General features: G+C 36.8%; 1 long non-coding RNA gene across 2 annotated transcripts in view; it reads right to left on the reverse strand.

Moving 5' to 3' along the window:
- Window positions 1-24,217, reverse strand: part of LOC148057066 (uncharacterized) — a 162,592-nt gene that overhangs the window by 49,318 nt on the left and 89,057 nt on the right. Inside the window, exons 8-12 of one of the 2 annotated variants that reach the window (XR_015701540.1) lie at window positions 17,200-17,237; window positions 14,428-14,504; window positions 12,492-12,596; window positions 9,452-9,535; window positions 598-681 (exon numbers count right to left, since the gene is read on the reverse strand). This is a non-coding gene — a long non-coding RNA (uncharacterized LOC148057066). The remainder of the gene's footprint in view (window positions 1-597; window positions 682-9,451; window positions 9,536-12,491; window positions 12,597-14,427; window positions 14,505-17,199; window positions 17,238-24,217) is intronic. The other variant, XR_015701538.1, reaches the window with a different exon arrangement.

Here is a 24,217-nt window from a genome sequence, read left to right on the forward strand (position 1 = left end):
TTAATCTCTTAGCAAATAAGGAATAGATTCCAATTCTTGAAAATGGTGACAAACAGTGCTCCTTTTGACCAACTAGCTGTGGTCAACTACAATTAGCACTGAAAAAAAAAAAATCAAGTTTGTGTCATCAGTAAAGTATGTATTATAAAACCTTATCTGCTCCCACAGACTGAATTCAACAATAATTGTACTTGATTCTCAGCCAAATCTATAAGATTTGTCCAGGGGCATTTAAAAAGAAGTGCAATTATAACTTTAGGATTAACTATAAATTGTAAGGAGAGGAACGAAGGAGAATTCATGTTACCATGAAGTAAAATGGAAATGTTATACCAAGAAAATAAATGAGTCTGAAATAATGCAGATAGAAGAGACACACGTGCTTTTCCATTTTTCCCTGGTAATTCACTGGGAACTTTCTTCATTTCGTTCATGCCAATTATTCTAAAATTTCTGCTGCCGTTACTGGCCACGAGCAGGGAGCTGGCGGGTCCAGACTGTCAACAGCTCACAGCAGCAAGTTTCTAGAAAATAATTTCTAGTTCCTAATTTGAGTCTGGCTGTTACTTAGTTTGATAAAGAAATCTTTCCACTTACCTTGTTCTTATTTCATCCTCTTTGAGGAGCTAGGCATATGTGAATCTTTCTGGGTCTTGTAATTCTTTAATAAGGAATAAGTCTCTATGGGGTAAAGAAACAACATGAATTAGAAAGGGACAAGGATAGGAAGAAATCCAAAGCTACTAGAAATTTGAAATTCAGAATAAAAATCTCTCAGTCTGTGTAGCTATATATCAAAAGCGCATGTTGTATAATTTGAAAATCAGCTCATCATTAGATCTGTGTTATACAATGAAGCATAAACTTATTTTTGTTTAAACCACAGGGTATTGGATCCTGTGCTCACAGATCACCAGAACTGAAAGATGTCTGGTTCAATTATTTCTCTGAGATTTTCTGCAGATCTTTCATAACCATAATGTCACTTATCAAACTGCAATTACATCACCTGCGTGCCAACATCAGCATTTGTCCTTATCAGCATTCCATTTTCTGTCTTGCTCCAATCCTTTTTTCCCCCCCCCAGCTTTCTCTCTCTCTCTCATTTCTTATTAACCCACAAGACAGCAATAGTGAACACACAAGAAACACTACAATATATTGTAACTTAGACAAATATTTTGCAAAGAGCTTTCCAGCTAAGCAACTGAAGTGGGCAAGTACCACTTTCAAAAGACATTAGGTTCCCAGCTGCCCATCTCACTCCTTTGCAGAGAATTACTGCCCCCACACCAGAGCATAGCAGGGTACACGCATGCAACCCTGCTCCCCAAGTTCACCACATAGCATATTAGTAACAACTTAGCATCAACTGAAATGCTAAGCTGTGAATAAGACTGGCAGAAGCTTCTGGCACACAGCTCACTCTTCTGGGGCAGGAACTTCTGGCAAGGACTGGAGTGCAGAACAGCGACAGCAGAACTCCCAACAGCTTCCACTAAATCACCCAAGTCCATCTGTCAAAGTCCCCAAATTACCTGGTATGCCTCCAAGATAGTAGTCCAGGTTTTGGAAGCAGAAGAGCCAACAACCATGACACCCAAAGGAAGCTTCTTGTTAGAGCAGTTAGCTCAAATGCTGACACTATGACTGCCACCAGCACAAAAAAGAGAGCTTTGAGCTAACTCTGGTACCTTTACAGGACAGTGCACTAAAAGCCTGAATGCCACTGTCCACTGAGACTCAGTTCCTAACTGCCTACCTGAAAAACATAGCAAGTTCCTAAAAATCACTGTGTGTTTTTGGAAAAAGAAAATAGCCCTAGTGTATGAGGAAACACAACTTTAAGTAGTCAACATTTCTTAATGGTGAAGTGTCCTAATGTGCATTGTGGAGGCAGGGGGAAGGGAGAATGGAGAGGAACAGATCTATAAAAATTGTTACCCTCTTTTTCCTGTCTCGCTACCAGTTTTAGACTGCCCTCACTGCACTCTCCTCACACACGCTTTGGGACAGGCAACATTGACTACACTACTTGAGAAACAAGTCCTGTAGAGATGACATGCCTGTAGGCTGATAGATGTAATGCGAAAGGGGAGACAACTTCCATTTCCGTACGACAGGGAAGATACCAAAAATTTCAGGAGACGGGCTCATCCCAAAATAGCTGCTCTGTCTCTATAAACACCTTTGAACTTCTGCAGAGTAGAAAAAAAGATATTTCAAACAAGAGGAATCTGCTTAGCTTTCAGTAGAGGCAGTTCCTTTATATCCCAGGAGAATATGCTGATCTAAACAATCTTTTAAGCATTTTTAGATTTTGTCACAGATACAGTAGGTATAGACAAACTATACCATTAAGACATTTTTATTCTGCAATAAAATCTGAGCATTTAATAAAAATTAGAACATATTCTATAGATGATTGACTATATAAAATCTTTTCAATGTTACTCTAGCACATCTCTAATGCAGAGATACTTCTTAAAATATTCAAAAGCAACATTAAACCATGTCGCTAACAAAAGCTTTTATAATAGACTCAGTTCCCAAGAGTTTATAAAATAGACGTTTGTACAGAAGTTCCACTTCTCAGGTCTGCCTCCTAGCAGTCTCATCAAAAAAATGCAGTTAAGCTATTCATACTTAAATGTACTCAAGCGCCCAGAAAAAGCAGCAGAAAAGATGGAGAATGCTAACTGGGTATTGGAGATGCTGATGCTCTGTCAGTATGGGAAAAGCCATTTTCAAGACAGGTGAAGTAAAGAGGACGCTCAGACCAGTTGCTCTACATTTGCAATCTATAACTAGTCTCACTCATATATGCCTAAATACTTACATATATTTATTTTTCCTCCACAATACTAGCCAGTTTTATCAAATGGAGATAGATCATCTTCAGAGTGCCTAAAAAACAAATGCAGCTAAAAAAAAAAATCTCTGATCTTATGCTGCAGTTATAACATGTTAGTTGACTTTATACTTCAATAAAGCCATAGAAAAGTGTTAACACTTTACTTTCTTGAAAACCTGTTAATCAAATGTCTAGCTTTCATTAGCACAAAGCTCGCATTTACTAACATTTTAGAAAAGATAAACTAGTTTAAAAGACTTGATTCAGCAAAGTGCTTAACCTGAAATCCCAGTTCATTGGTACCACAGCAAACTATAGGAACAAATACACATTTCTTTCCATCAATCCCTAAATATAACTAAAAACAGAAGATACACATCTAAATGCCTAAAAGCCCATTTGAAACACTGATAACAATAATATGAACCCTTCTGCAGTATTTTTACATGTAGTCAAGTGAAAACGTTTTGACAGATTTTTTTTAGAATGTTATTCAATTTTAGAATAGCTTGGTTTTGAAGTACAGCAGATGCTGCGATTTTAATAGGGTATCATTGTACACGTTTATCCTTCTTCTCTATAGTCTCAATGTCCATTCCTAAAAGGAGAGATTTACAGGGGAATTAATTATTAAAATGTTTTGGTTTCAGTCTTGTGGATAAAAAATTTGTTTGGAAAGACAGCATTACCAGAGTGTACTTGAAACGCATTTACTTTAAAGAGTGGTTTTCCCTACACATACATCCGTGTACATGCACACAGGCACAAACATTTATGTTTTATAAAGGCCAGTCATCTACCGACCTTGCTGTAGCTGCCTCTCAGAGAACCATATATAATCATAGCTATATACCTGATAACCAAGGCAGTATCATCAGGAATTTCCTCTTAAAACAGCTGTGATAGAAAGCACAATCAATGTACAAGATTAGAAGCAGACTTAATCTTTCCTTCTCCTTCTGGTATTTGTTCACATAATAATAGGCTATCTAGAAAATACTATTTGTTTCTCTCTCCTGGATGTAGCTCAGCAGATAAGCAAAGCTACAAGGGCTCTAAAATGCTAAAACACAAGTTCTGTCTCCTGGTGCACAAATACTTCTGTTTTTTTCTTTTAAAAGCTTAAGCCCAGAGCTTATCAAATTGTTGCTTTGAGTAGACCCCAAATCTCTGACATGTCAAAGTATGTGCTGTTATTCAAGGGTCCTATAAAAATTCAAGGCAGAGTTTAAATCCTTAAAAAAAAAAAAAAAAATCATCCTTTAACACAGTAATTCCCAAATCATGTAGATTTGTATGAAGAGGTTTAAAGATGAACCACCACTAGGTTCTCCGATCTTTACTTTTGCTAACCAACTCTGACTGGTAGTAAGATGTAAGGTGAATTTACCAGCAGTGAAGCCACTAGAAACGTCCTGAAGTACACAGAATAGGATGCCATGAAAAGGCAGCAATCAAGTATTTTCTAAGAATTAGGCCTCTAAAGAGCATCTCAAAAATGATGCTCAAGATATTTGGCACTCAAAAATCTCCAATCTCTCAATAATCCTGGCCCACTACAGCACAGCCCACAGGCCCAGGGCAAAGGACATAGCTGTAATTCCTACCCTCCTAGGACTCAGCAGCCTTGTTAGTGGCCTAAGCAGATATATTGGAAATACTGCCCTTCTTCACTCTCTTCTTTCAAAGATAGAATTTATTTATGGGCAAACATGGGAAACAAGCTGGCTTCTTAAGCCTTGTGTCAAGGAATACCAAGGACATAAGAAACAGAAAACCACTCTGTCATGATGCTCCTGTTCTGTGACTAAACCAAGAATGAAGATTCTGAGGTTTTCTGACCTGGCATACCTTCTATGGCTTTGTACTCACTGCAAGGATTTTAATTAAAGAGAAACTAATAATATCTCACCCTTCGTCTACATTATCATTAACCTGCTTTCTTTACAAATGAAAGGCACTGAAGCAGGATTTTATTTTTTTAATGAGGCTATTAATTTCATTCTCTTGGATCTTTTACCTTTCTTGCACAGATTACTTGCCTGCGTTACTTTTAGTCTCATCTCTCCTGAGAGGTGATCCATTAGGTGAGTTATTTTTAATAATGCTGCTGCTGTCAAATACTTGGGTGTGAAATTTCTTCTAAAGCTTCTGCAGTGCTCACAATCCCTACCACAAGAGAAAAAACTGGCACATCTAGATCTGGAACGGTGTTCAAAAGGATGCTATCAACTTAAAATTCATACTGACCCACATCCAGGAAGTACGAGTTTCTCTCTTCTTAAAGCATGCAAAGAACAGAAGTAGAAGACTGAAAAAGAATGACCACAGAAGAAAACAGAGGAAGAGTACCAGGGAGGAGGGAGCATGCAAGATTAAATTACAAGCTGAATGGAGATGAGCTGAGAACAGATGATGAGAATAAGAAAATGGAACAAAACACAGCAGGATTGTGGAAAATATTGAAAATAAAACAAACAAACAAAAAAACCACAACACAAACCAGGAAGAAATTGGAATGTGGGAACACAAGACAATGCTAAAAAATATTTCCTCACATTGCTGATTGGTTGTAAGTAGTTTTTTTGGTTGACTGATACTCTGTAAGCAGGACTGAGTTAGGGGCATTCCTCACTTGTCCATCAGAAGTCATGTATAGTATACAGGGAAACAATCCCATTAGATTCTGTTACCTTCCCCACATCCTATCAGATCTCAGTTCTCTGAATTCCCCTTCCCTTTCTCTCTTTCTTATAGTTCCCAAAACTATGTTGAGTGCCCCACAATAAGAAAACGCTCTGGCAAATCACAGCATGGCAATTTAGACAAATGTGCCTGATACCAAGCAGTACTATTTCACTTCTGTGATGGTCATGCAGAGGCACAAACTGAACAAGTGCTAACAGGTCACCCAAGGTGGATCTGACATAAGAAAAGCTACAAAGCCTGCAAGCAAGTATTTGTTTGCCCTGCTGCAGGTATTTTTTAAATTTTTTGTTCCCTATTAAATATTGCATGGAACAGATCAAAACACAGAGTAAGGGTATTTTAATCAAAATGCATGGAGGAAAGATGCATATCTGTCCTGTGGTCTGGGACTAGATGCATATACATTGACATACCTGAGGAATAAAGCTCTCTACATTAATCTAGACAATTTAAAGCTTGTCCTGTGGAACGTCTCAATACCATGTCATGTTGATTAGTACTGTTACCTCAGTGTTGAAAAGCTAAGGGATTTTTTTCCTAATTTGTCTTAAAGAACATTAGTGTGCATATGTATTCAAAGCTATTTCAAAACTCAGTCTCAGTTTCTTCCACTTCGGGTTCTTGGAAGAAAAATGTAGACTTACAGCATTCAAAGTCCTTAAGTAATTCAGTTGCAACATGAAAAACAGAAACAAAGTACCTATATAATTTGAATGAAGGAATTTTTAAAATAGTGACAATTCATTTTAAGAATACACTTTTGTTCACAAATGCATAATCTGAAATGAACACCTAGAAGTTCCAGGATATTGGGTGCATTTACAATATCAAGTAGTGAGGTGCAAAGAAGGAGGGGTGCAGGTTTGATGTGCTGCACTCCATTATGGTTCCAGGACCACATATCCACACCGTATCTTTACCCACAATGAAGTTCATGCCACTTGCCAATCCTCGGCGCACACTGGGCAGGCACAGAGAGAGCTCACTGAAGTGCCTTCATTTACCCCACAGGCAGAGAAGCCTGAATGCCACCCCAGTACATGACTTCAGACTTGGTTCCAGCAGGAAGGAAAACATGATGCATTCCAGCGCATACAGCAAGTCTTGTACAGGCACAACATGAATTCGCACCCAAAAGAACCGCTCTAGCTCACATCACTCACCCCTAGTGACCTGCAGTTCTTATCCCAGCTCTTATCATCATAGACAACACCATCAAAGACAGAGGCTGTGCCATTTTGACAGCATGCTCAGCACAACTTCCAGTCTGATTTCTGTGAGGAGAGGTGGCACCTGTCAATCTGAGTGACAAGACATCCAAAATTTTCAGCATTGCTCTGACATCAATCCCTACTATGAGGTTTAACAAATAACTGCTTCAGCTTTCTCCTGGTAAAAAGTGAGGAATTATCCCACAAGAAGGAATATGGGCCAGTAGGAAGTACATGCCAGAGTAATTACGTTACTTGAAAGATCTTGAGAAAACAGCAACTCTCTTCAGAGGAGGAGTTTTATAATACTTCACACACTCAGAAGTCTCTCCATATGCAGAAGGACCCAGGGGCATCGCTGCTTGTAGTATTTTCTTGTAGTGGCAAAAACATATGTACAGCAACCATGAAGGAGTTAAAATGAGATAAAATGTAGGGTTACACTAGAAGTTGTAACAAATTAGGACCTGAAGACACACAAGCCAGTGAGAGTTAGAAGCTTCTGAGGGTCATGCGAGTCTCAGAGTTCAGTGAAGTACTGCCAAGTCTAAGCCCTGCTGTCACATATTCTGAAGATTTCCTAGGAAAAGTATTTGGTTGGTTTCCAGAGTCTCTACTTTTCAGTGCATATTACAAGATACTAAATGCATATCCAACTTAGATCAGCTACCATCTTTGTCTTCCCTCTAGGACTATTAAGGAAGTGCCAGTGGCTACAAAATATTGCTTAAAAGACTTAAAGTAAATTCCTCGTCAAATATTAAGCTTCATTCATCTTTTTCCTGTGGTCCTAAATCTTTTGGGAGGCATAATAAAGACCATGCAAGCAATAAGAGAGTTGATAAATTATTTATAAAAAAAGTAAAGGGAGAACATTCTCAAATGTCGGTGCAAGAAACATTTCCATTAACATATGAAGCATAATAAATACACTCCATTTTAAAACAGACAATTAGATAACTGCCATACCCAAGCATGCACTACAGTGGGAAGATGTGAATTTTGACTGGCAGAAAGCAAGCACTCCAGTGGTCATTCAGCCAGTTCCCTTAAGAGGCAAGTTTCTCAGTGAGAAAATAGGAGTCTACCTATCTAACATGGTACAACTCAGTGGATGAATTCAAGCTTCTCAAGAAACAGCCTCAAAACTTACTGACAAAGACTATTGTGCTTTATTAAATAACGAACTGTGCACTTGTCTTCTTTCATCAAATGAGTAGACTGATGTTCATCTACTAATACTGTCCACCCATTGCAATCAAGAGACATGGGTTGTTATTTTTATTTTTGGAATTTTCTTTATCAATAAAGCATTTTTTCCACAGGAAGTAGACAAAGTAATGACAGTGTCATAGGAATCTCATTCTTATGAAGCTCAGGTTTTGCAGTCTCCAATGGTATGCTTTAGCACACTCACACCAACTTCAACAGTTTTGCCAGTTCACTCTTATAAAGGATCTAGCCCATGATGTCATGAGGTCATGTTAACTCCAGATAAAAGAACTGGCCTTTTAAAAGTTTTGGCTGCTTTCAAATGCAAAATGAAGGTTTTGGGATTAAAAAGTTACCACAGAAATTGATGTGTGGTTACCATCTTTGAAACTTGTTATGCTCAGTGGATATTCAGAAGTTAATTATTTTCAGCTTCAGCATCAATTCCTGTCACAACTAATGAAAGACTTCATATTGATAATATTGGCAGTATGTAGTAATAGTTGCCTGATTTCTATGGACAGTGCTACATGAATGGAGCCCTTCCTGCCTTTACATATGTGCTAAATGGTGATTTTTACAGAATGTAAATTCTTTATTGGGTACGTTTAGGTTTGCATGTTTAAGAATTATTAAAATTCACTGAACTTTACACAATTAGTCATAACATTGTATAATTATTTGCCCTTTGTCTTACCCACTGTCAGCCATTCTGATTTTGCACACATTAAAACATTCAAATAAATCGCAAGTGTATACATAAACTTAAAGCAATTAAAGGGATTTTGTTTGACCTTCAATACTTCATGACTACAACAAGTTAATGCACCTAGGAAAACCACAGGAATCAGACAACAATCTAGAACTGGGATTAGTACTTTGCTGATGTGTTCAAATTCTGAGGTTTGTTAGTAACAAGCCTGATCCAAGGTCTGCTTAAAACAAGGAAGAGAATGTCTTCCTCCTTTAGAAACATTTTGGATCTGGCTCTATATTCTATGTGAAGAAAGAACAAGCCCATTTCTTACTTTAAAAAAGAGAACACTATCTCTAAGCAGAACAAAATAAAGCCGTCCTGTACATTTATCAGTGAGAATTAACTTGACAGAAAGACATTAAGGATTTTACTAACAAAGCAATAAAACAACTGTGATAGCAAGATGCAACCAGTAGTAGGGCTAGAAATCCTTCTACAATTTTCCTGTAACGTGCATATATGTACTGTACAAGCATAAGGTCTGTAGACTGTTTGAATTATTCAAAATTGACTGAGCCTTCTTTCAGAAGGAAGCTCCCAGGAACCTAATAGAGAATCAGGGACAAGATCACACAAACAGACTTGACCTCTTTCCTGCTTACAATTCATAATATAGCTACAGTGTCAAACAGCAAACCAGACTTAAATAATATTCTTCTTATGAGGATTAAACAAATGAGTAAGTATAAATAGTAAAACTATAATTACCAGTGCAGTGTTCCCATTACAGCAATAAAGAGAGAGTGCCTGTAGAATAAACTCTAGTTTCCTTCCTTCCAGGATAATCAACCACTGAAAGAAATGAGAAAACCATGAATAATTCAGGATTTTACTTGTTTTATGTAAAAAAGGACCCTGCATGTAAATTTCAGATGAATCCCACATTCACTGAAAAATCAACTCATTTACTTCCAGAATAGTAAACGGAGAAAATAATTTCCTTTTAGACTACTGCACTGTATGCCTATTTTGCATCCTGTTGAACACTCAGTGAAGAATTAACTGGCATAAACATCTCAGCCCTTTACCCCGAAGGTGTGAACAGCACTGTTAAGAGCCTTCTTCATCGCTAATTTTGCTTTTTTACTAAGTAAGCATACTTGCATAGACAAGATTGTCAACTACTAGACAGCAGAACATATTAAACAATAAACGAGGATAATTAGATCACATTTGAATACCACTTTTTGTAACTCCAGTGAGAGGAAATGAATAGAGTGACGAGGTCTCTGATGCTTTTGTCCCCGAATCTAATTCTATTAAGTCATTTACTCACTTTCAAACAGCTACCAAAAAGTAAAATGGAAGAGCATCCCACGTGATGCGTGATTACCATAGTTTTAAATTTGTCCTGAAATAGAGTTTTACAGCATATACCAAGGAAAGCAGCAGGGAACTTGCTACCGCATCCTGGTGTCCTTTTACAGCAATCACCAAACCAGACCAAGTGTGAGAATGATCTACTTTACTTCCCGTCTCTGACAGCAGGTCTGGCCAGGTACATCAGAGGCAAGTACAGAAGCCTGCCCAGTCAGGATACAGTATTTTTGCTGATGAATTCTTCAGTTCACGTCTCTGCAGGATTTTACATTAAAAACAGGCATCCTGTGATGTGCCTTAACTATTAAACCCCTGTGCAAAAGGTGGATGCAACTGTCAAAATGAGAGGCTGCAGAACATTAAGTGCCATCAGTGCAGTCCCAAGGAGTTAACCCTGATCTGACCACAGAAAACCTTTCAGATTTTCTTCAGGATTAAGGCTGCATCATTCTCTTAGTCACAATGGAGATTTGTCTTCTCCATGTCTACAACTCAAGATGATTCCAGCCATGCCCAACAGCCCTTACTTCTGTCCCTAAAAACAGTCTTGCTTCCAAATGGATGAGTCTTGTCACTTCTGTTAATTCTAAATGTATTCAGGAGTGTGATCTTGTTTGCAAACAGTCTCAATCAGTCTTAGAAACTCTGAAACCTAAACATTTCTTAGCATCCTACCATTGGTGATACAATCTCATATCTGTTGCTGTAGCATTGAGATGCACCCAGGATCCAAGATAACGTACATTTTAGCAGCACAAGAAGTGAGAGGCATTAGTTCAGTCATATTCTTACTTACTTTGGTTGCAGTCACTGCAGTTTAATTTTTTCTTTACAACTTTAAAAATATCTGGATCTTGGACAAAACTTGAGTTTTCACAATCATGATTTTAATCTGTTTTGCAAATATCTGTGCTCACATGAACAAAAAGGGTCATTAATCATCTGAAATAGTTTCCCAACTACAGGATTCCTTGATATAAAGGTTATCATCTGCATCTTGACACAAAAATCATATACAAACTTAATTCACGGGAAAGCATCTGAGAAGCCATCCCATCCATGTATTTTAACACAGATCTCCATCTGAGAAGGAACAAAACCTAAAAATATATTCATGGGCTTCCTTATTCAGAACTAAGCCATTCTACTCTGGAATGTAAATCTGCAGGTAGTATCTCAAACTGAGTTGCAAATTGCTGGTTGCAAATTGACCACAATGACTATTATGACAAATGCTAAGTCAGATGAATGGCAAGGTAACAGCAATCAAGGGCACTTTTAAAGTTTCTATTTGTTGTTTAAAACCAAACAGAAGAAAAACTGTCTTTTCGCTGAGGATAAGGGCACCTGAAAGAAGGTCAAAGAATACTTTAATAAATGAAGATTAAGGGCTCTCATCCTCTTAATCTCCCCCATGCAAAAGTGTTGCAGGTAGGAAGGAATGACAGAGGATTCCAGCACGTGTGTATCAAGTGGCAGCTTCTTCAGGCAGGAAAAGGCAGGCAGTACACAACCCATTTCACAGTCAGTATTTTATCTGCATCATAGACTGCTTAGAAATTCTACCATATAGATAACAAAGAAATGGTGGTTGCCTAGGAGAGCTTCCTGTTGTAAGCTGTCTGCAGCTGCCCCCTTGTGTATCATCTGCTACTCACTGCCAAATGTTAATAGCCTCTGTCACTTGAGCTATGGATAAAATAGGACAACCAAAAATTATAGGCACATTAACAGAAAGAAAGAGTTCTAGATGCCCTAAAATACAGAAAAGAACCACTTGGGGGAAAAAGAAAAGAAAAAAAAAAAGATATACAAATTCCATTATCTTGTTTCTGTCACTTTTCCTTCTATGTGCTTAAAAGAAGAAAAAGTCATGTCAAGGCACACATGCTGGGTATTTTTTCCTATAAACACATCAGGCAGTCTCCAGAGCATAAATGGACTGTTACGCCATTTCACCTGTAGAGCTAAACAAAAAGGCCAGCCGCTTATGGATTTGACTCACTGAACTCAAAAAGCTGCAGTGAGTCATATGTTCCCTACACTCACTGTGGGGTTGTCATAGTAATGATTTCTCCCTGTCATTTTTTCACTTTACCACATGACTCCATGGGATAGACTATGCTTAGCTCAGCACGGATAAGTATATATACACAGTAGGCAAGGGAATGTCATTGCAACTTTTGCTTTTCCCCTCACTCCATTAGAAAGTATCCCTCCATTCAAATGGCAGCCTGTTGGAATAGCATTAGAGTTCCTAAAAGAAGCGAGGCAGTTACTATAGGCACATCAGCTGGCCCAAAACAAAAGAAAAAACCCAATTTACAGGGCCACAGTCAATTCATACACCCCCAAAGAAAGTAAAATGCCTAATTTATACTCAGGTATGTTCTTACATATTCCAAAGTATAAGTGACTTGCTACTTGCCGTTAGGCATAAGCTCATGATTCTCTTCCGTGTTTTGTAGGAGGCATATCAACTTCAGTTGCACCTTCACTGTGGTTCAGAGCCTCGCATTAGATCACTTGTTAACTGAAAGGAAAACAGTGATACAGGGTCAAGATATTTTCTAGCATCATGTTTTTATCTACCCTGTACAGAAAGACTTAGAAGCAGCATGTGGCCAATTCCTTGCAGAAGCTGCAGTTACGATGTTAGCCCTTTCAGCAGTTGAATATGCTGGCATTGTCTGACTTTTCTTGTCTTAGCCCCTAACTTTCTCATCTTGGAATTGCCCAGACCAACGTTACTCATCTTAAAGTATGTACACTGGGCATAACTGTTCTTCAGAAAAAAGGAACTTCAGGTAGGTTAGCCAGTTTTTGACGGAAGGAAAGCACTTAACCAATGCAAATTCTCTCAGTGATCATCAGCATACAATTATTCTGTGGGTTCCCACATGTGAAGCTATCCGAGTTTAACACTAAGGTAAGTTCCACACCAAGGGCTTTTCTGTTCACAGTTTTTTTTTTTTTAAACTGAGCATTTACTATGGAACTCGCACAAGAAAGTCTAATCTGTCCATTTTAAATAAATAAATAAATACATAAATAAATGAAGCATTAAATTTTCTCTCACTAACTGCTTGCTTTTAACTGAAACTCCTGTGTCAGAAAAGAAAACACCAGGGCAAAGTCAGAGAAACATAAGAAAAATGGGTTTAGTTACTGAAAGACAGAATCATACATTTCAGGAAAAGAAAGGGCCTTCTGGGTCACATAGCTTATATCCCTAGACAACAGGATGGTTGCTGCATGGTCTCTAATGTGTTTTCATTGATTTTTATTTATTTTAATATTCCAGAGAGACCTGGAGACTCTCATCAAACCACCCATGATAAATTCCTTTTTGTCCACTTAATTTACTGCAGAGCTGGAAACCATTTCTTAGCATCTGCAAAATTTCCCTTAATTTACTATGTTATCTTTAAAATATTTTAAATAAAGTTCCTTTCTTTTCTCATTGTAAAGTGTATTCTGACTTCAATACTACAGTGGAAGCTGCACCAAGTAGCTTCCACGTTTCTCACATGAGAGTATGTGTGATCTGGAGTTCATGAACTGTGCTGCACTTTGATACAATAAACAATACTTTGGCACATTCTTTTCAGAAGAATAAGCAATCACAGACTCACTTATTCAAGCATATTACTGAACGAATTCACCCCAGAGTTACTTATTTAATTTTACATAACCCTTTTCAAAATATTAGTTTGGAGTTTTCCTGTCATCTTCATTAAAATATGCTTCCCTAAATACCAAATGTTGCAGACAAGCACAATTTAAGAGTCTAAAGGCAGCATCCAAAGCCAGACATTTTCAGATTTGGCTGTTCTGAAAGATTTAGAAGCTGCACACTGGCAGTTTACTTCACAAGTGATCACTGGTTCATAAACCAAAAACTACAGTTTCATAGTCACCTACAAGTCAGCAATTAATCCAGTATAATGATGACAACCATTACTAATAATGGTACAAGAAGTGGTAAAACTGGAAAAGGGGATATTAGCAGGTTAAAGTCATCTATTCAGGAAGTAGAACACAGCTCAAAGTTTCTACTCTTAAGCAACCATGTCTGAAATTTAGAGACTCGGTGTAACTTGTAGATGTCTATATATTAAATTACTATTGCATAAAGACAATAAATCATGTTTTACAATCCATCAGAATTTAAAATCAACTGTTATTAATAAATAAAAACCACAGAAATTGGTAATATGCAGAAAGTCTAGAATAAAAAGGAAAGGAAAAGCATAAGAAAAGCAAATAACACTGAATTATTCAAACTCACAAACAGTCATATTGTTTCTTTAATTGCCTGTTTGCATGAGCAATTTTCACCCAGTTTTGAAAACGTAACCTACTTTTGTTTGCAGGCTTCATGGAATATTGCAGTTAGCATGTTTGTAGCCCCCAGTGCAAAGTGTTCCTTCTCTGTTGACTGAAATTAATACAATAAACATGGAACCATTACTTTTTCTTTGCTTCCTACTTTATTCAAACATCATAATTGAAGCCTTACAAAACCTGGCATGCTATTAGACTCGGACACAATAAATGATGACCCAGAATGTTTTTGAGACATAATCCTCTGAAGGTAAGTATTCCACATAAAGCCCCATAGTCCAAATTTCAGAATTAATTACTTTTGTCATTTGTGACAGGGATTATGGATCTGAGTTAATTATATTAAGAATGTCTGTAAACAGAGTAACAGCTCAAAGGAAATGCATCTTTTTGATAAAATTTGCCATGCATTTTTGATGCTGAAACACAGGGTCTGGTTGGGGAACAAAGCTAAATCTACCCAGAAAATTAATTATATAATATGGACATACTGCCTCTGCTGGTTAATATGTTTAAAAGACTGGCTTGTAACAACTGCTGTAAGAAAACTGACCTGTCTGATTGACAACAGCAGTACAAGCAATACTGGTATCTTAATAAGCATATGGCCACCAGTCCTAGAGGAACAACACAACTCAGGAACAGCACTGACCTTGTTTGTCAGCTTTAAGGCTGGCAAAACAGCACAGTTTCTCTTTGAGAAAGGACACAAGTCTTCAAAAGACTTGCACAGCAATCACTATGAGGTACAGAAAATGAAGATTTATTCATACCAGTATATTTAGAAGTCCTTCCATAGTAAAGGCATATGATGGGCTAAGACTGTTCAAATGAACATTTACAACGATTTCAGAAATTTGTTGTTGTCTCAAACCACACCATCAGCACATAATATTTTGTCTTGGACAAACATTTCAAGATTTGACTCCTCAGAGCAAGCAAAGAATTTTTTTTTAAAAATGAATAACTAAAGTGCAGTTACTTGAAATTATTTATCAATCCTCACAGCAAACGTTTATTTTAGTAAGTATTTTAATTAGGTCCCATTTTAATTTATTTAGCAACTAACTTAGCTAACTGATTTTGGGAGTTAGCCTAGGCCTTTCCAAGCACTGTGCTGGAACTTTATGGTAAATTATAAACAGTCAAGTCCTCAAACAAAAGTTTGTGGAAACTGCATTAACATTTACAAGCATATTAGTCAAATTACAATCACAAACTCTGTGACGAAATACTAGATGCCCCAGATGGATCCAAAATGATGAAGCATCAAGGTTCATAGAGGTTCAGTGCTATCTACGCGAGATAAAGATCAGGTGTGTAAGACCCAAACTGCAAAACATCAGAAATGACAGAACCAACTCAGATTACTCTCCTTACTGCAAGATACTCAATACAGAGCCCAACTGCACAAGCCATGATTACGCTATCCACAGAGATGTCACTGCTAGGTTTTAGGAGGTCCAGAATATATAGGAATATATAGTCTGAACTTTAAACTGACGATTGCCTTAAACTGTTCAGACTTAAGTGATATCAGAGAGCGCACCAGCAAACTGCCAGTCCTCTTGCACAATATAAACAAGCCTCAAGGCAAATCAGTTCACTACAGTTCTAGCTTAATTTATTTTAAATTTCTTCTATTGTAAAATATTTTCCCCTCATTTCTTCCTTCCTTAAGTGGGAAACACAATATTTAATAATGGCTAGTAGTCAGCCCAAGAGTAGACTAAATTTATTTTGGCTTCATTGAAACAAAATCCAAAGGCCATTTCTAAGAAATTAATGGAACAGTCAGATAATCTCATTTTTTTGACACTAATGTAAAATAAAACTACTCAGACCTTTTCAGGTGATGACCGAGACCTGAGTTTCTGTAACAATGTTATTGTTTCCGTAACACAAATGGAATAGTCTCCTGGGTAAGAATCAGATGACATGGGGAATTTTCAAACAGCATAAAAGCTTTATGGAATTTTTACATTAAATCCCAATAACATTGGCCAGTGGCATCTGGTTATCATCAAGTTTCTCCTACCTTCTGCAAAAATGATTAGACTGTTCCTATATGTCAAACAGTTCCTAGTAGATTGCTTATTTGTATAAAATGATGTATTCTTGACCAAAGTCAATGATTATTGCTAAAATAACTCTTCCAAGTGATGCAAAACAATTGCATTAGGTTACCATCAGAAAAAAACCTGAACACATTTTTTTAAAGCGCAGCATCTTATCAGTTTCTGTAATTCGTAACAGGCATTAAGGTTTTGTCTCTTTTGGAAGTTAGAAAGTTTACAGTTTTGATTCATTTTGTTTTAATTAGTATTAACTTTGGTAAACCATCTCCTGGATACTGAGGGAATATCAGAATCAATTTTTTGAAGCTTTTAATTTCAGTATGTGAAAAAAAAAACAACCTTTTTTTTTTTTTCTTTAAGACAGTTCATTCCTAAGAAGAACACAAGCAGAACATTTTCAAGCCTGTTTTATACTGTTCTGGAACATTTCAAAATCCTTTCTGTAAGGAAAGTCAGGATTTTTCCATGGAAAATAAACAAAAAACCCACTCTGCATTAAGATCTCTTTGAAGGGAATATGTAATGACATAGTTTCAGCATATACACAGAAACAAGTTAGTCTAGAATCTACCCTGAAATTCCCACAGGGTGCTTGCATGTTGGCCATATTTACATGATTTGACGTGTAAAGACCCAATACATGTTTGGACAGGATTTGATCTTTTTGCTCACAAAAGATGAAATGGTACACCAGTACAAACAGATACATACATGTAAACCTTTAAGCACCTCACATGGCTATGAAGAACCTAAAAAAAGGAAAAAAAAAAGTGAGACCAAGCATGCAAATGAAGATGGGAGTAAAAGATATTAACAGAGTCTGCCTGCCTTCATTTGCAATCTCTGGGGATGAAAATCATGCTTATTCATCTGTTTCTTCTTCATTGCAGAAAGTACAAAGCTATTTATCTCAGGAATATACTTTTTGTGAAGTAGCAAGCATAGCAGTCTAAGAAACCGTAGAGAAGTACACTGATTCTGTAAATTATAATGAGTCTTGCTTTGCGAACCTGGAAACACCCCAACAAAGCGTGTGTATCTCAAACCAGAAACCTTTTTCCAACATTTTCTTCTCCAAAGATGACCTATTAATCCCTGGATGCTGTCAAGAAAGATTCTCTCTGATTTGTTACTGTTTGCTTTTTCAACAAATATTTTACAACAAGCATTTGAGACAGCCTAGTGAGCAGGCTTACTCATCAAGATTTTCAAGTACCAAAGATCAAACTTCTAGACCCTGAGCTTAAGCTCTCTCAACAGCAGAAGTTAATTATATTGGCTGTGCCTCAGTGACAAGAAATACCTATGTAAAACAGGCCACAAAAAAATGTATAAGATACATATAAATATACTTCAGTATTAGCTGTTTACCCTAGTAGCTTCTTTCATAACTGCTGAATTTGTCTTCAGAACATGAAACAACAAACCATTCATGCAAATTATAATTCATATCATATGATCTTTCATTCACTCCACTTGTATCCATTCCTAACATATAACAAAGAATTATCCATGGGACAAAATGTCCAGCTAAAGTCCAGACTAGTCTTCCAAGGCTACTGCTGCTGTTTCATTAGTACAATATAGTTTATGTTTTGTAATACTTTTCTATTGAAATTGAGTCAGGATCGCTTTATTTTTTTGTCTGCAAAATATGAATGAAACATCATCATCCTGATTACATAGTCTTTCCAATGCTCAATACATATTTATGAAATATAGTGAGTACAGTCTTAAACTACCATTAGTAAACGCAGCAATCAGATTTTAGGAAGGTTCTGAATAGGGTGAATCTAGGTTGTCATTTATACTTATTAAATATAAATAATAATATTTTCATTACAGGTCAAGCAAACCTCCCCACTGAATAACTAAATATTGCTGGAGATCAAAATATTTGCTTACCACTAGGACCTATTGGGATCATGGTCTGAAAAGATTCAAAATTCCACATTCTCATAGTGCTACTGTGGATACTAATAATTTTGAATGTCAATGATCATTACAGATATGGGTGCTCAAGCCTCCATAGTCTCACCATGTCTTAAGGCTACATATATCCCCAACATTGTTATGTGACGAATGCTAGAGAACAAACCATAAAGTGTTTTAGGAATCCGGGGCGGGGGGGGGAAATGATCTTTGTTGGTTTGGGGGTTGGGAAGGGGAGGGTTGCACTTAGTCTGACAGCCAGATTAGCCTGAGGTAATTCCTATGTCTGTAGTATGTCACAGTGTATTGCAATATATTTCCTTCTATTGTCTTGCCAACTTCTCAACTTTATGATCATTGGCTTTTAGTTTCCAGACAAAAAAAAAAAAAAAAGGAATAAAAGGATTTAAGGATTTTTTTTTTTTGGTCAGTCTGTTATTAGGCTTTAATTGACTTTTATGGCTCACTACATCACTTGAAAATCCATTTAAAATTTCTATTAGTCTTCATATCACTTTAAAAACCCTGAAGATTTCTATCTAATTAATAATTATCTTTGCATCTCTAGACCAGTATCAGTCCCCTTTGTTACCCCTATACTCCATTTCCAATTTGGCAAATGTTATTGATCAAAGAGGGAACCATCTATACCAACTTCACATAATGAGCATGGAAGGGCTCTAAAAAAAAAAAAAAAAAAAATTACTTTCTTCTAACGTATTTCTTTAAATTAGTTCCTTTGCCTCTCCTATTCCACTGATTCTTGCCTCTTCATACAGCTAATTTTATACTAATGACGTTGGCCCGTAAGATCAGCTGCTGCCCTTATGCTGTTGTTTTTTCCAGCCTCTAATGGTGTACTCACAATACATTTAGTGCAGTGCATTTCTTTTCTCCACCTTGGTTAGGGACTTGCAAACACTTTAGTATGAGTGTTGTTTCAATGTCTAAACTATTTTTGGAATATATGACACATTGAAGTAAGCCAAAGCATGAACCTTATTAGGAGAATTAATCAAAGAAGAAGAGAATGACTTTTCAGGAATGATGAACAGCTTTTCTCATTTAAGAGCATAGATCATGCATCATTATGGCATCTGGTCAGGTAGAGAGCAATGCACATGCAAAAGGCTTCATTGTAGAGATCACTCTAATGACACTGTCAATATGGAGGCGGGAAGAAATTTAGTAAAACACAGGGGCTGAGAGAGAAACATGATTCAGATTAACAATTAGGGAAGGCCAGTCTCAGGGCCTAGCTTTTAAAACATAACAGCCTAGTATTTTCTCTGAATACTTTGCTTGTCATATTTTACTAGCATGACCAAACTCACTAGCACAGCACAATGGATTCACCATGCCAGCTCCCTTTCAGCAGACGTGTAGTTTCAAATGGTAATTTAGTTTTCTGGAATTAAAGACAGACTTTTCAGGAAACAGCACATAGAAGTCTACAGATGTTCTATTTTGAAAGCTAACGGAATTTCTAATAAATCAATATGATCTTGTTATAGACTGTTAAATTTTATCTCCATGCGAGACAAGTTCAGCTATTAGAAGCAAGCATTATTTGTTAGAGAAAATAGCCTTCTCAACAAAATTTTCTTCTGTCACATAAAAAATTTCCTTTTTTAAGTAGATAAAAGCTTTTGGAATCAATCAGCAATGGGGAAACTATGGCTTTTGAAGAGTAGTGAGGATTTAAAAAAAAAATAAATCTGTAATTTGCTGTTATAAAAACATACAATTATTTTTAACAAACGACAAGTAGATTATTTTTGTGCTACTGTCAATGACAGGATTATAATTTCTTTTATTAGGTAACAAAGTGCAGAGGTACCAAAAATTATAGCCCATAAATAAAACTCCACGCTTTGTCTTTGGAGAACAAAGGCTATTACCAGATCATTGAAAAATGCTTTAGTCACTAACTAAAAGCTTTTTATTCGCCTGTCAGGCAATACACAAAAGGCTAACCGGATCTCAAATCTCACCCTAAAGGAACAGCTACCTTCCCTTAGTATTCAACTGTTCTGTGACTTTGCTTGTTTGAAGTGTTGCAAAAGGACCAGTTGCAATTCAAAGACTTTGTGAGTACTAAAGTAATATTCCAAAGTGGTACTAAAAAGCTGTTGCATGGGTTCTCCTTTGAATTAAACGGGAAAAAGCACTCCAACTTTCAAAATCCACTCTTATTTCAATTAGCAGTAACACACATTTTCAACTTCTTTCAGTGCTCTATCTTATGTCCCACAAAGGTGCAGATTATAGATATGTGTTAACTGCTGGAGGACGTAGATGACATTGGTTAATAATGACCTTTGGTGTATCATTTAGAAAAAATCCACATGCTTTAGATTACATATCAAACCCCATCTCTACCTGTGCTATCTGATCTTATTCAAGCTGGACTGCTTACTCATCCTTCATTTAAGTAGCTGTGAAAAGCAACATAGAAGCATCTCACTACCCCAAAATGTAAAACTACTCAGGTATTTGGATGTTATTCAAGGGACTTTCTTGCTGTTCCTGAGTGCAAGAGAGACGTTTTGGTTCCGGCTAAATAGTGTAAGTATCAGAGGTAAGAATCTATCTGGCTTAATTCCTCCTGCTTCAACTGCATTTTGGCTGCACAAGTTAAAACATCAGGAACTAGTACATAATTCAAATGAAATCAATCGAGCAAGAACTAACCCTTTATGGAAAACTGAGCCAGGTCACTCTTGGCTGGTCATTCAGACTATTTGTGTCTGAAATTACCATGTTGAGAAACTTACACTGAACAAGCCAGTGGAAAGATGGTACACATAAGCCATACAGGATTTGAGCTAGCTTTCACTTTTCAAACTTACTAAATTAATATTCACACAATGTTATTGTTAGTATCAGAAAATTATGTATTAAGCTTGTTGGCAGAACTCATGATTTTGCAATGCTAACAGTAACACTGTACCTGCACAACATGCTATTCTAAGCTCAGCTCATCAACAATACCATCATCAAGAAGCATAATAAACTTTATACTCCTTAGATTCCATCTTTTTCATGACTACTTCAGGCAATTTCTAAGGACTTCTCATTAAGATTACAAAAATGCTTCTTCCTACGTACTCCTTGCTCCATATATTATTATACTTTTTTTTTTTTAAATATTGTGTTCTCAGTGATCAATGGCAAGATAAAGATATGAAAGAGCATTTCATTCTTCCAGCAGACAATTTAGTGAGCATTTTGGGGCAGCAAGCTCCTGGTCTCTCCAGCTAACCTCTGAAGATCAGATGCTACTGTAGTGACAAGAAAGCTACTGTTCATCATCAGAAACCTATAGGTCCAGTTGGAGAGAGGAAGTTTTGGAAGCATTTGCATTTTTGGCTCCACTTTCAATAAGTAACAAAGGATAAAATAGCTGCAAGCAGCTGAAAAGTGACAGGTAGCTTGTAAGGTATCACCACGCAGAGACAGGACAACACTAAGTGCAGCTAGGAGTCCAGGTGACTTGTAAGATGAAACAGAGTGCTTTGAGAGTAGGCATTTCTGCTTAAGACTTAATTCTTGGATATTTTTTAAAGTTCTTTTGGCTCCACATAAAATGGAGTGCTAGAAGTTTGGCTTTGCCTGCAAATCTAGTTTCCCAGAAAATCAGAACTTAAGAGCTGGAACTTTTAAGTGAGCTAGAGTAGTTCACACAGCAAGTTAAGGCACTTTTGAAGTTCAAGAGAAGGCTGAACTACCTGTTTGGACACAGTCTAAACCTAACAGCTTTACAAGACCACCATTACAGATAGAGCTATTATGACTAAAAGACCACTAATGATCTACATTCAAGAAATGTTCTTTCTTCGGAAGTTTATTTCTGAGAATTTTGCAGAAACCATGAATTAAGCAAAATTAGAGACCATGTGGTAACAAATAATTATCAATTGTTAGATGAAAGTTATCATCTTTCAGATTTACCCCTTAATCTTTCAGATTTACCCCTTAAATACTAAACTGCTCAGAAAAATTTCACATTTTTTTCTGTTCCTACCGACTAGATCCAACTGCATGTTAGTTTTGACAACTTGCAGATGGTACTCAAAAGCATCACTTTTCACCTTTGCTAAAAAACACTCTGTGCTAATGGCCATCATTGGAATCTCAGTCATAAAATACGAAGGGAAAAACATCCCTGTATGTTTATATTTTAGAGATAGAATATATAAAGCAGTGCTGTGAAGTCACAGCTGGACTGAGTGGTGCCAGATACAATAAGAGAAAAGCTCACTAAATGCTTTCCCCATACTTTTGGTTTAAATTTTTCCTAGTTGAGGTGTAGGTTTGTTTTTTTCTTTTTCCCTGTTATTCCTCCATTCAAAACTAACATTTTTAAACTGAGGAGAGAGGTCTTTTCACGTTACATTTACCTCCATAGCTCTCCTCTCCCTGTTTAGTCTTCTTTAAAAAGCAGAAAAAAAACCCAAAACCCACCACCCTGTTTTGAGCCTCAACTTGAGCTCTCATAGCATCTATTCTACCTTTGTCTCATAGCAAAACCAGTATTTCAATAGTTTGTTTCATGCTCAAGCTGCTTTCCTCTATTTTAGTGATTCTATTGCTCAAGTTTAACCAGACATTTCCTTGTACTTCTTTCAACGTGACATATTGTCATGACTTTTATTTGATTATTTCAATTAATAGAAGTGTTTATATATTTTAACCATTTAAAATCCTGTGGCAGATAAGTGTGTCAAGTCTCTGCAGACATTTTTTTCCTTAGCCACTATCTCCCTATCTTAAATTGCACTCGAATTTGGAAAGATTTCAAATAACCAATGAGCTTTGCCTACGTAAGTCCCTACCCTCTTCTTTTATTAACTTAAGATAAGTCACACTCAAGGGAAGGTTTTGTCATTGAATAATAGTAGGGAAGAAAGTCTTAAAAAATTTTTATGTGTACACGGCTAAACTTCAAGACTCCGAGTTCTTAAGCTAGAGAACATAAAATATTATTTTGTTTCTGCAATTCTGCAGAGGTATGAAAAAAAATGTTTCTCTCAGAAGAAGTATTTCACTAAGGCTGGTTTCAACCCAATACAGAAATAGTGAAAGTGGAATTATATTTGAATGGATTAAGAAGCATAATACAGCTGATCACAGAATCACAGAACAGTGAGGCTGGAAGGGAACTCTGGAGGTCACCTGCACCCTCACAGTAAAAAAGCTTTTCCTTATGTTCTGACAGAGCCTCCTGTGTTCCAGTTTGTGCCCATCACCTCTTGTGCTGTCGCTGGGCACCCATGAAAAGAGTCTACCCACACATCAGGTATGCACATTTAAAAATGTGTGACAAACTAAGTTCTTTACAGAAATTGAGTAGTAATGGTGTCAGTGCTTCAGCCTACAGATTTATGACATCTTCAACATATTTGAAAACATGCTCCTCTGTGTCATTTTCAACTGAAGCCAGGCTACAATATTTTATGTTTGAAAACAAAGGTAAAGAAGATTAAAAAACCCCTAAGTTTCTGGGATCATTTACATCTTCTTTACAAAGATCCTCAATATTTCTGCAGACTCTGTAGTGGTCTTTAAATATACTGTGTGTTCCTGAAAGTCAGAAATCTGAAGATACTAATCACAGAAGTCAGTAGACAAAATAGCCCTCCAATGCTTAGAGATTATAGCCATAAAACCTCAGTCTCATCTGTTGGATCCAGTTTCAAATTAGGATTTGAACACATTTTTTTCAGAAAAAAAAAAAAAAAAAAAAAGGTTGAGTCCCCATCAACTGCACCCAGAATTCTACTGAACACTGGAT

This window comes from Nipponia nippon, unplaced genomic scaffold (assembly GCF_047370975.1).
Source record: "Nipponia nippon isolate SJK-2023a ecotype South Korea unplaced genomic scaffold, ASM4737097v1 scaffold_10, whole genome shotgun sequence".
In the NCBI taxonomy this organism is placed as follows: Eukaryota; Metazoa; Chordata; class Aves; order Pelecaniformes; family Threskiornithidae; genus Nipponia; species Nipponia nippon.